Source organism: Periplaneta americana, chromosome 6 (assembly GCF_040183065.1).
Source record: "Periplaneta americana isolate PAMFEO1 chromosome 6, P.americana_PAMFEO1_priV1, whole genome shotgun sequence".
NCBI lineage: Eukaryota > Metazoa > Arthropoda > Insecta > Blattodea > Blattidae > Periplaneta > Periplaneta americana.
In genome coordinates this window covers 144468004-144485634 of record NC_091122.1, presented here as the reverse complement: position 1 = coordinate 144485634, position 17631 = coordinate 144468004, and the positions used below count along the sequence as shown (strand labels likewise).

The 17631-nt window shown below is 35.3% G+C and overlaps 1 protein-coding gene across 4 annotated transcripts in view; it reads left to right on the top strand.

The window, feature by feature from the left end:
- The first annotated feature begins 12808 nt into the window (after positions 1-12808).
- The window catches only part of LOC138701878 (testis-expressed protein 2), a 44846-nt gene continuing 40023 nt past the window's right edge, over positions 12809-17631 (top strand). For 2 of the 4 annotated variants that reach the window (XM_069829219.1, XM_069829217.1), the window contains exon 1: positions 12809-12940. The gene's annotated coding sequence lies outside the window, so the exon portion shown is untranslated. The remainder of the gene's footprint in view (positions 12941-17631) is intronic. The other 2 variants (XM_069829218.1, XM_069829216.1) reach the window with 2 other exon arrangements.

The window sequence follows — 17631 nt, the reverse complement described above, 5'->3', positions numbered from 1 at the left end:
CTCCAACTGCCTTTACCTCGAGAAAGGCCCGGTCTCAACTTACATGTTCAGTTCGTTTTGTATGTTGCTATTTTTTGTTCCAAAATAGAGGCTACTTTCAGTTCTTGAAAAATTTCGTAATACTGATACCATATCAGTATTTGTTCTGACCTGTAACAGTAGCAGTCACCAACCAAGTTCAAGAAAACTTCTTTGGATTTGAAATAATGTAATATGTACCTGTGTAAATGTGTACAAATATGCCCTTTCGAAATTTGAACTGATACTGTTTTCATAAAAAAAAAGGTCATGTTATTCTTTTAGAGGCATCTATTTAGGGCTTATTTCTTGTGTGTTTCTCGGTATTTTTGTTTGTAAACATGCGAAGCCTATATGTTATATTTGGCTTACCAGTTTGAAAATCCATGAATTTAAGGGAAACATGCTCTATATACTTACTCAATACTGTCTAAACTTTCTACAGGATAGAGTAACTTCAACATTTTCTGACTTAGCATCGGGCATGGTAGTGGAGGTTTCTACCAAAGCTCTAAAAGGACACCAAGTACAGCTGTAAGGGCCACTCCTTCTCAATTTCCATAACCTTGGTGAAGTTCCTGTTACTGTGCATTGCTCTGCTAGTGCTGCCTGACTGTCAGCCTGAGGAAGCATCTCTTGACACAGCTGTTGTGGTGGCTCCTGACAGCCACTATAAGTATGCAGCACCATCTAACACCCTAGGCGCTTATGATGCAGTTCGTCTGAAGTACGGTATTATTGATGTTGATGAGGAGCATGTAGGTGGTGCAGCTCACACTACAGGATGCACAGGTTAGACTCAGGGACTCTTCATACATTTACAAGAAGGTATTGATATGTTCTTAGTTCGACATGGAAAAGTAACGTCTCAAAACAGATTTTTATTAAACATAATTCCTATATTGTGCAGGAAGTTAACTGTTCCATTCAACTAGAGCAGGGTTGGGCAGAATTATGTACTACGAGAGAAGTGTGCTTCTAGAGTGCACGAAAACCGATTTATTCAAGTTGCGGTACGTATGTTTCAAAAGGAAATGTTATTCTACCAAACGAAATAAGAACACAAGTAATGAAACACTTCTTTAAACATAAAACAAAACATGTATACGATGAAAGAGTAATGGAACGGAGAAAAATTCTCTCCGGCGCTGGGATTTGAACCCGGGTTTTCAGCTCTACATGCTGATGCTTTATCCACTAAGCCACACCGGATACAACTCAGACGCCGGTCAGAATCGTCTCAGATTAAGCTCCATCTCTTGGGTTCCCTCTAGTGGCCGCCCTCTGCACTACGTCATAGATGTCTATGAACACAGGACCGAAGTCCACGCATGTGCTGAGGTGCACTCGATATGAGTGACTAGTTGGCCGGGATCCGACGGAATAAGCATCGTCTTAAATCACGAAGTGATTTACGCATATCATATATATTATTTTAATGTACCGAAGTGCATATGATATTTCCATGCAGATATTCTGCGTCATCATACGATGAAAGAGTAATGGAACGGAGAAAAATTCTCTCCGGCGCCGGGATTTGAACCCGGGTTTTCAGCTCTACGTGCTGATGCTTTATCCATTAAGCCACACCGGATACAACTCCGACGCCGGTCAGAATCGTCTCAGATTAAGCTCCAACTCTTGGGTTCCCTCTAGTGGCCGCCCTCTGCACTACGTCATAGATGTTTATGAACGCAGGACCGAACTCCACGCATGTGCTGAGGTGCACTCGATATGAGTGACTAGTTGGCCGGGATCCGACGGAATAAGCATCGTCTTAAATCACGAAGTGATTTACGCATATCATATATATTATTTTAATGTACCGAAGTACATATGAATGGGAAATATATTTCGCCCTTTTGCATTTGACGTATCCATAACAGCAATTTCTCCTTAAAAGCTGCAATTCTATCAGCAAATTGTGTATTAAGAATTTCTTTTCCCTGAAGTCCTAAATTTAGCTCATTTAAAAGCTGTGAAGATCTGTTATAGCTGCTGGCACACTACAGCACGCTGCACAGCGCTCGCGCTTGGAATACCCTGTGCGCACGGAGGGCAAATGCCTCAAACGCCCATCGCTGAACTAGAGGGTAAAGACTAATATTTTTTATCTTTTTTTTTTTTTTAGTGCTGCTTAAACTTTATATTTATATTCTTATAGACAACAGAGTTTGTTAAAATTTTATTTCATGTTATTGATATATTAATTTTTTATCATCATCATTTAAATATTTTATTGTAATTTTTAATCAGTCTGACAGCCTGTATACCTACTAGGTTCACTAAACAGGTGATAGGGCATTAGGCATAGCGCATACTGTAAACACATTGATCGAAGACAGTTTTCAGTCTGATACCCTTCATACGACCGTGACGACCAGTCATCAGTGATGCTTCATTGGGTGTTTTGCTGTCTGCAAAGTTAGGAGACAGAGCAGCCAGCCAGCTGCATATAGTATAGAGTGAGCGACCAACAATCTGTATTATCGTGACTCTTTGTTGGTTGTTCTTAACGAAATGCAGAGCTCTACTTAAATTATTATTGCTTCATTCGATAAAATCTTCTATGCTTTCAGTTTTCATCATTCACAAAACAATAATTCTGAGTGGCTGGTCATAGAGTATCGAAATGAAACAGTTCAATATTCTAACAATACAAAATTTCTTGGTATATGGCTAGATGAATATTTAAAATGGTCTGTACACCTTCAGAAACTAGGGAAAAAGTTAAGTATAATTTGCTTTGCCTTGCTATTACTAATAAGAATTGAATCTGCTTGCACATTATTCTTTGCATACTTTCACTTTATCCTAACATACGGTATAATCTTTTGGAGAAATTCACCTAATGCAGTCCAAATATTTAAACTACAAAAGAGAGCTATTAGAGCCATAGCTCAAGTATCTCAAACTACCAGCAGCAGGCCATTCTTCAAAAAATTACATATTTCCCATTACCCTGTATTTATATTTATGAACCCTTAAATTTTATCAAATATAATTTGTATAGCTTTCCCACAAATTCAGACATACACCAGCACAATACAAGAAATAAAGTATGAGCAAATACTGGGTAACTTTCGGTGTTGGACCCCGGAATCATTTCACCGGCATTATCACCTTCATCTCATTCAGACATTAAATAACCTAAGCTGTTGATAAAGCGTCGTAAAATAACCTACTAAAAAAATAAATAAAGATAATATTTTTATTGAAAGTTTTAACACAACTCTTTATAAAAACAGTTTCATTCATCTGGTCTTCTTATGTATAATAGCCTATCAAATTATCTTGAAGAAATATCTGCACATCAAAAATTTAAGAAAGCTCTTTACAAAATTTTAATCAAAAACTGCTTTTACAGTATGAACGAACTTACTGAAAATTGCCATAACTGAATAGATTTACTTTCTCTTTTACAGATCCTGACTTCGAGAAGGATGTCTTCTCATAAGATGTTTTGATTGAAATTGACTCCAGGCTGCTAAATGAAATGTCCTGACTTCAAGACATACTGCAAATGGGACTTACAGCCGAAATCAACCGACCTGTAGTTTTCTACAATCACGTCCCAAGTTTTGTATATTTGTATTTGTGTTGCTTTTAATTATAGTTATTACTTTTATGTATATTATGTAATTAATTATTATTTTGTAAATATGACATGTCCCATATCATGTATATGATCAGTGGATGCAATAAATAATAATAATAATAATAATAATAATAATATTTATTTGTCAGAAACCAGTGTACAAGGCCTGGATATGACATCGTCAGGTTCGATAATACACACACACGCACACATACACTCACACATGCACAAACAAACTTAGCACAAATAAATATAGACAAGTAAACAAATAATTATAAGCAAATGAACATACATAGTCAAATAAACGAACACTGAGAAATAAACAAAATAAACACTGTGAGATATACAGAGTATGCTGTAGGTTAACACATTTATATAAGGACAAAAGGTATAATTAAAGTACAAAGAGACAAATTAAAATATAAAGAAAGGGTTACATTTCTAAAATGCAATATTTACATCACACTCCATGAATTCATTCACTGAATAAAAAGGTCTGTTCATCAACCATCTATGTATGCAGGACTTAAACTTATTTATTGGTAACTTTCTCGCCTCCAATGGTAACTTATTAAATATATTTATGCCATTAAAAAAGCAGGCATTTGAGCTCACACTCAATCTGCACCTTGTGTAATCTAATTTATCTTTATTTCTAGTATTGAAGGAATGTATATCTGATCTAGTCTGATAAAGATCTATGTTGGATCTAAGGAATATCAAGGTTCTGTAAATTAATAGATTGTAAACTGTCATTACCTTTAACTCTGGAAATAGTGGTCTACATGATTCCTTGGTATTTTTATTGAATATTACCCTCAGTGCTTTTTTTGTAGTAATAAGATGCTATTGACTCCTGTTGCACTTCCCCATATATGAATTCCATAGTTAATATGAGATTCAAACAGTGCAAAATATACCTGTCTGAGAGTTTCTGTTGAAACCAATGGTCTTAACTTCCTAAAAACAAAAATTACCCTCGACAATTTAGTACATATACTTTCTATGTGTTTGTGTCATCCTAATTTTGGATCCAAATAAAAACCTAACAGTTTAACATAAGATATTTCATTATCTAGTGTGTTGGGGAGGTTTAAGATTAGTTTCTGGGTTTTTTCTTCATTAAGCATTAACTTGTTTGAGTGAAACCATTGCTTAACTATGTTAAGATTTTCATCTGTGACAACTTTAACTGGTTAAGATCTGAGTGAGATGTTATTAAGGTGGTATCATCTGCATACATGATTAGATCTTGAGGCAGACTGTATGGTAAATCATTTATTAATACAAGAAAGAGAAAAGGGCCTAATATGCTGCCTTGAGGAACTCCATTAGTGACAAGTCTCACATCAGAGAGCTTATTTGATATATTAACAATTTGTCTTCTATTTTTTAAATAAGATCTAATAAGGTTTAAACTTTCTCCTCTAATACCATAGTGTTGTAACTTAGCTATTAAAAGATCGTGGGATATGCAATCAAATGCTTTAGTGAGATCACACAGTGTTAAAGAGACACATTTTTGTTTTCAAATGCTGTAATGATTTCTTTGACCAGGTATTCCAGGGCTAATACTGTAGATTTATTCTTTTGAAAACCGAACTGCCTAGATGAGATAAGTTGGTGTTGGACGAACCATTCATTCATTTGCTTGTAGAGGAGAGATTCAATAATTTTTGAGAAACTTGGGACAAGGCTAATAGGTCTGTAGCTGGACACTGTGTTTATATCACCTCGTTTGTATATGGGTATTACTTTAGAAAGTTTCAAGCAATCTGGAAAGAACTTTTCATGGATGCACATATTGATTAAAATAGTTAATGGTATGACAATTAAATTCACTATTTTTTTAATGAAGAAGTTAGAGAAGCCGAAAATATCAGAGCTATGAGAGGAAGAGAGTTCAGCAACTGCTTTCATAACTTCATCTTCTGTCACACTACGCCAAGTAAATTCTCCTTCAGGAGCAGTGCTAATATAATGCTGAGGTATATCACCATCAAATTTGTCAGCAATGTCCTCAATTGATTTAATACAGAATTCATTAAATGCATAAGGATCTATTTGAACATTTTTTTGTGTTGTTGGTCATGTTAGTTTCTTGCTTAACGATTTTCCATGCTGATTTACATTTATTGCCAGAGGAGTTAATATAATTATCATACATGCTTCTTTTCGCCTCATTTATTTTCCTTTTATATTCTTTTTTTTTTAAATTGAGTATTGTCTCTTTGCCTCCTCAGCTTTAGTGCACATATAGGCTGTATGGTGGGCAAGTACAGAGTTCTTTAAAGCTTTGAGTTCTTTTGTGTACCATTTTGAATTAGATAGACTTGCATCAACTTTTTTTCTGTGTTGTAATGGGAAACAGGTTTCAAAGCAATTTAGAAGGTGATTTACAAAATTCAGAAATGATATGTCAACCTCTGTGTAAATGATTAATGGGTTCCAATCTATTGAACTTACCATATCACAAAATTTAACAAAATTGCTCTCACTAAAGTTACGTAGTAGTAAGTATTCATTCTTGTCATGAGATAAGTGTTTTTCTACCTTAACATGCATTATAAGGCCAAGTTGTGGGGGTTTACTTCACAGTACATTTGTGGGATATCAGTAAAAAAGTAATCAAGACATGCTTTATATCTAGTTGGGCTAAGGCTAGTGGGATACAAATTATAGGATCTAAGCAAGTTTGAGAAGTATCCTGCTTCATTACTTGATTGAGTAAGATCAATATTTAAATCTGTACCGATAATTATTTTAGTATTACATTTACTAATAGCAGCTAGGATTGCATCAAAGTTTTTAAAGAATAATGGAATATCTCCATTTGGTGAACGATAAAGTGATACTAGAGTAATATTGTGGTCACTTAATGTGATCGCACAGACCTCATATATTTTATCAATACAGTAAGCCTCTAGATTTATTACTTTGAATTTCAGATCCTTTTTTATCAAAATACATACACCACCGTTTTTTAATCCTGTGCGACAATATGCACTCCCTAATTGAAATTTGATAGGAATATGAAGTGAGATTTCTGTTGCAGTTAACCAATGCTCATTAATACAAATTAGATCCGGATTTTCACTTGTACTTATCAGTTCCATGTTGGGTGCCTTATTCCGTAGACTTTGGACATTTATATGGATTAGTTTGAGCGTAAACCTGGACATAAAAAATCCTCCAAATGGGCTGGTTTCTTCGGGTTTCTACTGGAGGTGCGAGTGATCTCTGATGATTCCCCTGTTGTATGTAGCTGCGACATCACTTGATTATCGATCTCCACGTCAGACACCTCAGGTAGTTCTCTCCTGTCTACTATTCCATTGATGGCTTCGGCGTCTTCTGTCTGGTCTTCTCTGCACATAATCCCATTGATGACATCGTCGTCTCCTTCTAGCAAGTCTCCCCTTTGAGTAGTCCCCTTTGTATCATCGTCTTCTTCCATAGGGTCTTCCGTGTCCGGTCTTGTCCTGTCTGCTGTTTCCTTGATGGCTGCGTTGTCTTCTGCCGATTCAACTCTGCACGTAGTCCCCTTGATGACATCGTCGTCTCCTTCTAACAAGTCTCCCCTGTCTGCAGTTCCCTTTACATTGTCGTCTTCTTCTGTAGAGACTTCCGCACATGGTCTTGTCCAGTCCATCACAATGGGATCCTTCGATGAACTCGCAATTATATCTAATATTTCACTCATAATTTTTTCTCCCATTAATTGTTTTCCAAGATTATTTAGATGAAGACCATGTCTAGTAAATTTATTCCTGTCCAGATTTAAGTCAATTATTCTCACATTTCTGAAGATTTCCATTCTTTTTTTTTAATCTGTCGTTAAATGAATTGACTTCTTCGTTAACACAGGACAAGGCCATCAGATCATATCTATGAGGGGCACTAATAAAGAGGACATTCGTGTGACTGCACTTATTTGCTAGTGATGTCAGGTTTCTAATAGCATGCGCGGCATTGTTTTTACTAATATCATTTGCACCACCCCACACTACCACAAAGTCATTTCCTGTTAAATGTTTAATGTCTGATTTTGCACTTTCTACGATGTGCTTTGTTCCGGCATTGGGTTTCACATAGTCAATCACATTGATTGGAATTTTACTGCAATGCTCTATGTTCTCTGAACAACCTCTGGCGTGACTATCACCAATAACTATAATATTGTGCTTCTTCGTTGCTGGTAGGGTTACACTTCTTTGTCCACTTCTCCCGCCATGTTGTTTTTCTTTATGGAGTATGTTGTCATTCATTTGATCGCTTTGAAGCACCTCATAACGATTCACAATCACTGGGATTGGTTGAGGTGTGGTGTAATTAAAGTCATTTATATTCTTTGATTTAGTCCCATTTTTATATACTACTTTAGTCCAGTCAGTCACTACCAAGGAACTTCCTTCTCTCACGGTGCTGAAATTAGGCCTAGAGATTTGATCCTTCTGTTGTTGCTGTAATGTAAAACCGTCTTCTTGCAGAATTCTAATTATTTCACGTGCTGATAGTAATTCCTGTTGCAGATTATCCACTTCATTTGCCAAACAGCAGCACTTTAAACAAGTTTCTGAATTTAGAATACCATAATTACCGTAAAACTCAGGAGCAATATATGCGTTTTCCTTGCCGATTTCTTTACAGACCTAGTTTGAGAAATAGGTGATAGTTTGAAAGGACTAAATCTGGCGAATATAGGGATGGTTAATCAATTCAAAAGCATCTTCATCAATTTTCTGCAATACAATCATGGACTTGTGAACAGGTGCATTGGCTTGCAAGAACGGCAGACCTTTGAAAATTTTACCTTAACTTAGTTAATAATGAAGGATAAGCTCCTGTTACAGTTCGTTCTAAGTAGTCTGTCATACTTATTCTGTGTTTGCTTAAAAAAAACTGATATGAGAGCCTTTCTTGCTGATTTCTGAACACAAAATTTCTTTGGGTGGTGAGAACCAGAGTGTTTCCATTATTTTCATCGTTCATTTGTTTCTGAATCATAACGATGACAGTCCACACCTACGGAGTAATGGTTAGTGCGTCTGGCCACGAAACCAGATGGCCCGGGTTCGATTCCCAGTCAGGGCAAGTTACCTGGTTGAAGTTTTTTCCGGGGTTTTCCTTCAACCCAATATGAGCAAATTCTGGGTAATTTTCGGTGCTGGACCCTGGACTCATTTCACTTGCGTTATCATCTTCATCTCATTCAGATGCTAAATAACCTAAGATGTTGGTAAAGCATCGTAAAATAACCTACTAAAAAATGACCCATTTTTCGTCCATAGTTACAATATGGTCCCAAAAGTGAGAAGAATCTTCTCCAAAACAATATATATATATTTTTTTTCAATTTAGCATCACTTAATCTTGATCAAATTTCTTTCAAATAGTGGAAACCCCTATACCCCATCTGTTAAAGCTTTTACTTCATTCATTCATTGTTAAGTTTTCTTCTAATTGTCGGCCAGTGACCCTGTCAGCTTCTTTTCTCTTTCTGATCACTGATCAGTTAGGTTTTCATTAAGCCTAAGTACATGTGAAATGGTGGTGGCTAAATTTCTTCTTTCATAACTAATGATTCATATTTGACACTTGCTTCCCCTTGTACCCAAGCATCCCTTACAGGTCACTCTCTTACTTCATAATGTTTCTGCATGGCTTGACTGTCCCACTCAAATAGCAGCAAAATTTGGTGAAACCATTTTGGATTCCTAGGAGCAACCCTGTGCCTAAGATCTCCACAGATTTGTCACTCATATTTTGCATTGTTTACAGCTTTAAAAATAAATGTATATTTTCATGTATGCGTCCACCATATGGCTGACTGAAACTAGCAGGCCCAGAATCGAATCCTAGTTGGAAGAAGTTGCCTGTTAAGTTTATCTGAGGTTTTTCCTCAACCTGTTAAGAGCAAAAGCTGGATAACTTTTGGTGTTGGTTCCCAGGCTCATTTTGCTATCATTTCCAACCATCTTGTCTACTTGCTATACCCACTCAAATCATCCTAAAGGCGAGCAGAATCCAACTTAATGAGTGTCCTAACCTCAGAATAGGATTGTGTCATCGTGGCTGATGTAATCATTAATCCATTGAGTCAAACCAAATTGTATCATTGCCCATTCTACTTTAGACAGTTTTATGTAATATCACCATACTTACGACAAATTCATAATATATTAAGAAGATGAAAAATTTTTAATTATTCTTAAAGCAATTTAGCAATTTTAACTGAAAAAAAAAATTGTAATTCTTATCACGTGTAATTGTAACAAATAAGATACGTTCATTAAAACATTTTTGCTATCATTAGTTTAAGTAATTCTGTTATTCACTGTTAATAATTACTCATGATGGATAAGTAGTAACTCCGAAACGTATCTAATAAAAGAAGAATAATTCCTTCATGAAGTTTATACAACTGTTTTACAGTAATTATTTATTGTATTTTAAGAATGTAGTCAGAGATTGACACTCGTTCTTTTTTCTTTATCTTAATTAGAACTAATGAAATAAAAAGTTCCTCTACAAAGTTCAAAATAAAAACATTTTTAACAAATTGAAAAATGATAATAAATTAAAAAAAAAATTATTTTACAAAAAAAATTACGATTAAATCTAATTTCGTAACTAATTTGTTCAGTAACTAATCAATTAATAAATATTATTATTATTATTATTATTATTATTATTATTATTATTATTATTATTATTATTATTATTATTATTATTATTATTATTTGTATTTTTCACTCATTGAATCTCTAAAGTTTGAAGATTTTGTTCGTTTTCCTGGTATAGAACATTCGCTTCTTGGTTGCAGTGGGACATTTGGCCTTACAAAATGTGTAATTTTATGTTTGCAAAAATAAAAATGAAGTAATCTGAAGTGCTATTTTATTGTCTGATACTTGAGTAGAATTGTAACTAAATACAATATATTCATTTATTTCTGTAATGATGAAGATAATGATATCTAATGTGTTTAACATTGTGTCCACTTATTATTTCAGAGATTGCAATATAATTTTATGTTTGCAAAAATGACTATAAAGTAATCTGAAGTACCAATTTATTTTCCTAACTACAGTAAAATACAAAATTAAAATATACATTCAATTTTTAACATCAGTGACGCATTATATACTACTACCTAACTTTCCCACAATTTCAATTTACCAAAAACTACACAAAGTGTAGTTAGTTCCTTTCACTACTCACCAATTCAAATCCGTCTTTCATTGGAATGGGTAGTTCATCAAAAGTGTCAGTGACATGTTTATTAGTGTAACTTTCTCTGTATGTATGCAATATATGGACAGTAGATGTAAACACAAGAATGAGAAGAAATTAATTGTGGTGAATGTATTTAACTTGTTTTACATATTTCATGAATAATAAATTGTGATTATGAGAATTTAACTACAATAATAGTGTTGACAAGAGTGCAAAATTTTGTAAGTCCTGAGGATGTTCAGACTGAAGAGGTTTTGCACTATTGCCAAAGATAACCCTCACACCCCCCCCCCTCAGTGTGGCCAATGTGCAAAGGATCATCTTAACCCGCCTGTAGCCATCGTGACCTAACCTAACCTAACCTAGGTAGGCAAGAAGATATTCATAAAATATAATCATTTTGATAAACATGAATATAATATTGATACTATACAAAGCAAAGTCAGAGGAAGATGCAAGACTTGGAAGGACATCAATCTCAATCAGTGCTTACATTATTCCAATTCTCTGATTGAGGCTCTGTTATCAGGCAGTACATCTCACTTGACGATATGTGTCAGAGGAAGAACAATTGTCTGTGTGCATCTGAAGTTTGACTAGTGTAATATGTTGTTAGTCGGCGATGTATGCAATGGAGGAGGAAAGTAACTGGCCACCCTACCCCATTATCTCCTGGTGTAGTTGCCTCATAAGTGGTAGGCCTACTTTCTTGCTATCATTTGTGAGGTTCAGACCTATCTTCGGACAGTTAACTAAACAACTACCCAATCAACAACAAGGTAAACTCAACGATCTGCTATCACTGTGTTATGAAGAACACCCCCACATTCCTTGCATTTATAATGGATGCTACAAAGGACTTAAAGCCAGCGAAATTGCTGAAAATTGTGACAATGATGAATAACATTAAATTCAGTGGCATTGTGACACATATATTTTTGTAAATGTTTATGCACATCTCTGTAGTTATAATACTTGTAACAGTAAGTGGCATAAACAAATGTAACAGCCCGGTTGAAAGCGACCGTAGCTAATAAATTTATATTACCAGTTGTTCTGTATGGTTGTGAAATTTGGACTCTCACTTGAGAAACAGAGATTAAGGGTGTTTGAGAATAAGGTTCTTAGGAAAGTGTTTGAGGCTAAGAGGGATGAAGTTACAGGAGAATGGAGAAAGTTACACAATGCAGAACTGCACGCATTGTATTCTTCACCTGACATAATTAGGAACATTGAATCCAGACGTTTGAGATGGGCAGGGCATGTAGCACATATGGGTGAATCCAGAAATGCATATAGAGTGTTTGTTGGGAGGCCGGAGGGAATGAGACCTTTGGGGAGGCTGAGACGTAGATGGGAGGATAATATTGGATTTGAGGGAGGTGGGATATGATGGTAGGGACTGGATTAATCTTGCTCAGGATAGGGACCGATGGGAGGCTTATGTGAGGGCAGCAATGAACCTCCGGGTTCCTTAAAAGCCATAAGTAGTACCTAAGTAAGTAACAATACGCATATAAGGAATGATTTCAGAGAAACTGTTATCACTGCAATGGAATGGATCATCCTTTCAATAATGAAAATATAAGGAAAAGAGGCCTAATTAAAAATTCCTGATTTTTTTCACAACTATCCAAAGTTATTTCTAATTCTACTGAAAAAGTTAATTTTGTCAGTTACAATGTTCTTCCTGCGGTCATTAAATTATACCCTACGTGCAATTCCATTTTCAAATAAAGAACAGCAATATTCCTATCCCATGACAATATGGAGCATCGCTTAAGAAATACTGTAGGTCAATCCCACCGTCGTCTGGATTGTAATTATTGTAGCCTACCTATTTAGGCATGCCCCTATTCATTCATTACAATGTCTCAAACCTTATGTAGTTCTGGATCATGGCTGTAGAGTCGCTGACGAAGGTTACTAGTTACGGTGGTTGTGACTCAAGATGCCTCGATTTTATGGTCGCGCCATGTGTGACATTTCTGCAATGCTTGTTGTGCTGAAAGATTGTATGATGGAGGAATTTAATCGGTTTATTACAAGTGTCTAGATGCGCCATTTGAAGCTCTAAACTTGATTGTAAGTATTATAACATATAGATCATGATTTACTGAAAAGTTTGTATAGATTGCTGTAAAATGTTAACATCAGAATCAATTTTTTTTAACTGTATTTTCATCTTAAACATAACCTCTATTGCTTTTGTTGTCATTATCATTATCGGTTTTATAGACGTGTGAATAGTAGTTTTTACGGAAAGGGGACAAAGCAATATTTAAAAGAGAATGTGTATGTACTGAACAAAACTGATGATATAAATATTTCTGTTTGTCAGATGACGTGTATGAATTTGTGGCAGTTGCATAATATATTTTTTTTCTATGACTTGTTCAGTTACAAAAAAATAATGACATTACAACAGTATATTACACTTTCATGTTAATTTGGTGTTTTCAGGAATTACTACCATTTTTGTTCTGTAAATGATAATTGTCAGCGCTGTTATCTGTACAAAGGTCGTATTGACAATCTAGGCAACACAATGTAAATATGTGACACGAAGCTTAGTAGTCATATGGGTTGTTACTTTGGGTTTTTAAGCTCATTTTACGATTTTCATTAATTATATTTTTTGTGTAATTACACGCATTGAAGTTTAATGTTTATGTTGTTTTAATTAATATAAGTTAGACATTCTAGGCTATTCTAAATAAGTTATATAGGCTTACATAGTGTGCAATGTAGTCTATCTTTAATTAGGTAAAGAGAAAAACCTATGTGTGATTAAAATATGGTGTGAATAGCAATAAATTAAAACTACTGCATAATTATGGAAAGATTTTGAGAAATGTTCCTGCCCCGTACCATTACCAAAAAGTGTGTGTATATTAATTGAGAGAAAGAGAAAATGTTTGTGCACTGGATGAACTTAAAGCATGAATGTTAAACAGCATGGTATTTCCTCAGTGTTATACACGTAAACATACTAATAGATTCATATCAGTGCTGATGAAAGAGTTCTGTCCCCCTACAGTCTTTCTCAAGACAACAATTGCCCGCATACGCATCTTAAAACATTTATTTCATAATTTACTGCTCTGATCACAATCACACTTCTGTTATTGTTAATCTGACCTTTTAATTTTTTTATTGTCAATTCTTCCCTTCGTTACATACTGCACTGTAATATTGCACATAATATTTCAACATTGTGTTTGATTAGTATTACAATATTTTTCAAAAAATAACTTCCCAAATAATATTGTCACTAGTATTCACAAAGCACAGGTTTATATTTCTTATAATTCGTATTAAGACGAACAGAGTTTAATTTTCAGTCCTAGTAACTGAAACGAACTTGGACATGTGTTAGATCTTGTAGATTTTCTTCAAGTATTCCTTTAACAAGGCTACAGTTAGAAAATGTTAGTCTTTGCAGAGTAACAAAAGTCATCACAGTTGTCCTATAGCAATTTATATATTTTCTTGTTATGTAGGTACTGGTAATGAAAGTGTACGAATTATTTTCAGTGATTGACTTCATAACTTCTTTACTGTGTTAACAAATAAGGAAATTACCTGGCTGACTAGTTTCAAAGTGATATTCTTCATTGTTGTTTTCTAATGCCAAGCGTTTGACAGTAAAGTCATTTGACCTCTTGCACTCCAATATTTTTCAAAGATATTATCTTGGCCAGCTACTGAAGCACAGATTTTGAGGTGTTCCGAATCCATTTCTTGGTTTGAGTTGCACAATGGGCAGTTAGGGGACTGATATATTGCAATTCTATGCAGGTGTTTGGCCAAACAGTCATGGCCTGTTGCCAATCTATATGCAGCTACAGACAATTTTCGTGGTAAATCGGGAATTAACTGTGGATTATGATGCAGAGAGTTCCATTTTTTCCCTTGGGATTATGTTATCAAATTTTATTTGTTGAAGTCTAAGTATGTAGATTTAATAAATCTTTTCACAGAGTAATATGTAGATTTAGTAACAGGTCTGTAAGTAGCAGTGCTGCCCTTCTTTGCTAAAGCATCCACATTCTTGTTTCCCAGGATTCCACAATGGGATGGTATCCATTGGAATACAATTCTTTTATTGAGTGATATTAATTGAGTGAACATTTTAGTTATTTCTGCTGTTTGAGATGAAGGTGTGTGTTTAGAGACTATTGATAGAATAGCTGCTTTGGAATCTGACAATATAACTGCTCGAATCTTAGTGAAGGTCCCGTGCTATCTCCTGATTTCCTGTTATGATGGGGCGTGCGGGACCTTCATTAGGCTTCGGACAATGAAGAATGTCACTTATAAACTAGTCAGACAGGTAATTTCCTCATTTGTTAACACAGTAAAAAAAGTTATAAAGTCAATCAGTGATTATATAAATATTAAAAGAGTATGTAGAACAATGAAACAATTATTATGTTAAAATATAATTAATTTAATTATTCAGAAGTAAATATTTAAATTCGTTTCATACTGAAATGTCACAATGTTCATTGCTGTAACTAGTCTATATGTTTTTCTATTTGCATTCCTTTCTTGTTTTTATTTTTTATTTTTCCATAAGTGTTTAAGATTACTAATATTTGCAAATTTTGTGTAAATTTATTTAGTGTATAAATTTTAAGTAGGCCTGTTGGTGAGACTTCTGTATTCTGCTGTGCCACAACTACCAAGCAACATATTGTTCATAATATACCTTATTAGACATGTTCTGTTGACAATTGGCCAGCTGTGATCTGAGAAGAATCATTAACAATGTCGCCAAGTTAGTACTGAGTACCAGTACAATCTAATTTAATTAATTAAATGTACCTTGTATGACTTGAGGCTTTCCCGGCGTTTGATATAGAATAACTCTTCTCGGGTTCTCAGCCAGGTGAGTCGGAGATTAGATTCCAAGCTTTCGACGGCTAGCTCTGCCATCTTCTTCAGGGATGAAGTGATGTGGGACCATGTCTAGCCGGTATATATATGCAAAAGTAGAGCTTCCCACTGCGGGCCAATCAGGAGCTACTTGCTAGTCCCGACTGTCTGCCGTGTGCTGGTGGTCTAAGCGTATTGATGGCAGGTTTCCATGCTGTATTCAGCTGTAGACCCCCGTCTCTGTTGAAATTATTGCCATCTAGCTGGATTTCGATGGCTTCCTTGATAACCAATCCAGCTAGATGGCAATAATTTCAACAGAGACGGGGGTCTACAGCTGAATACAGCATGGAAACCTGCCATCAATACGCTTAGACCACCAGCACACGGCAGACAGTCGGGACCAGCAAGTAGCTCCTGATTGGTGCCGCGTCCACCAACCAGAATGCGCCTGGCGGTCGGGACTAGGAACTAGCTCCTGATTGGTCCACAGCGGGAAGCTCTACTTTTGCATATATACCGGCTAGACATGGTCCCACATCACTTCATCCCTGAAGAAGATGGCAGAGCTAGCCGTCGAAAGCTTAGAATCTAATCTCCAACTCACTTCACTGAGAACCCGAGAAGAGTTATTCGAAATGTACCTTAATCATTATTAGAAGTATTGCATACCTCACACTACTGAAATTAATTCGAAGACCGTTATTTGCTGATCACTTGTAATTATCCTTGTTTTGCAAGTCCTGCAGTATATGACGACTGTGTTTCAGACTTTGGCCTTCATGATCTCATCCACAAATAAAAATACAAGTTAAGATCAAAGGATTTAAGGCATCACAAATTTTGACATATTATTCTGTTATAATATGCAGATTTCAATATACAGATTACAGAACATAACTTATAGTGTACTTGGTAGTATTGTTTTGTTGTAAAGATCCATGCAATGTGTCTTCATCTAAGTATTACTTCTTAGAGAATATCTCCAAGAATAAAAAAAAAAATCGTAGCTGTTTTTTAAACTTTCTGGATTAACTTGGATACCGGTAAAGATTTGCCTACATTGAGTGTTTACAGACTTGATGTAATTTTAGCTTTATTTTGTTCCGAACTCTTTCATAAAATTTTTAATTGCTTTCTTGTGAGTGAAGATAATTGCAGGGACTTTCATAGGAGTCACATTCGGAATGTTATAACTTAATATGTTGTTGTTGTTTTCTAATGCCAGCCGTTTGACAATAAAGTCATTTGACCTCTTGCACTCCAATATTTTTCAAAGATATTATCATGGTCAGCCCTGAAGCACAGATTTTGAGGTGTTCCGAATCCATTTCTTGGTTTGAGTTGCACAATGGGCAGTTAGGGGACTACGTTATAATATGATTTAAATTTTATATATTATCCTAGATCATATATACCCAGATAGGTCGGTCTTATAGGCTTTGAGGTTAACAACTTTTATCAGGTTTACTACACTGCCATCTAGTTGTTACATAAGGAGTCACGTCATAATTCCCATTTGAATTGCATTAGCGACTGTACTGCCATCTCGTGTTCGTTTACAGCAGATGGGTGGCGATCCTGGCTGTTGTTCTCTTCAAAGTGCTGCCGATTTTAACATAGTGATGAGTTATCTGTTACATATATGATCTAGGGTATTATACATAAATAGGCCTATTTTTGTTCTGGCAAATACCTTACTAAACTTAACCTACTATACTAAACATTACAACAAACATTTATATAAAATCTGTAGGCATTCACAGACAAAACTGAGCAGCTTCCTTCCCTCGAGAATTTTATTTTAAGTGTAATATGGTGACTTACTTCCCTGCCACTAAGCCAACATTGACCAATAACATAATCAAGGGAAGCAAATAGTCGAGCCAATTGTC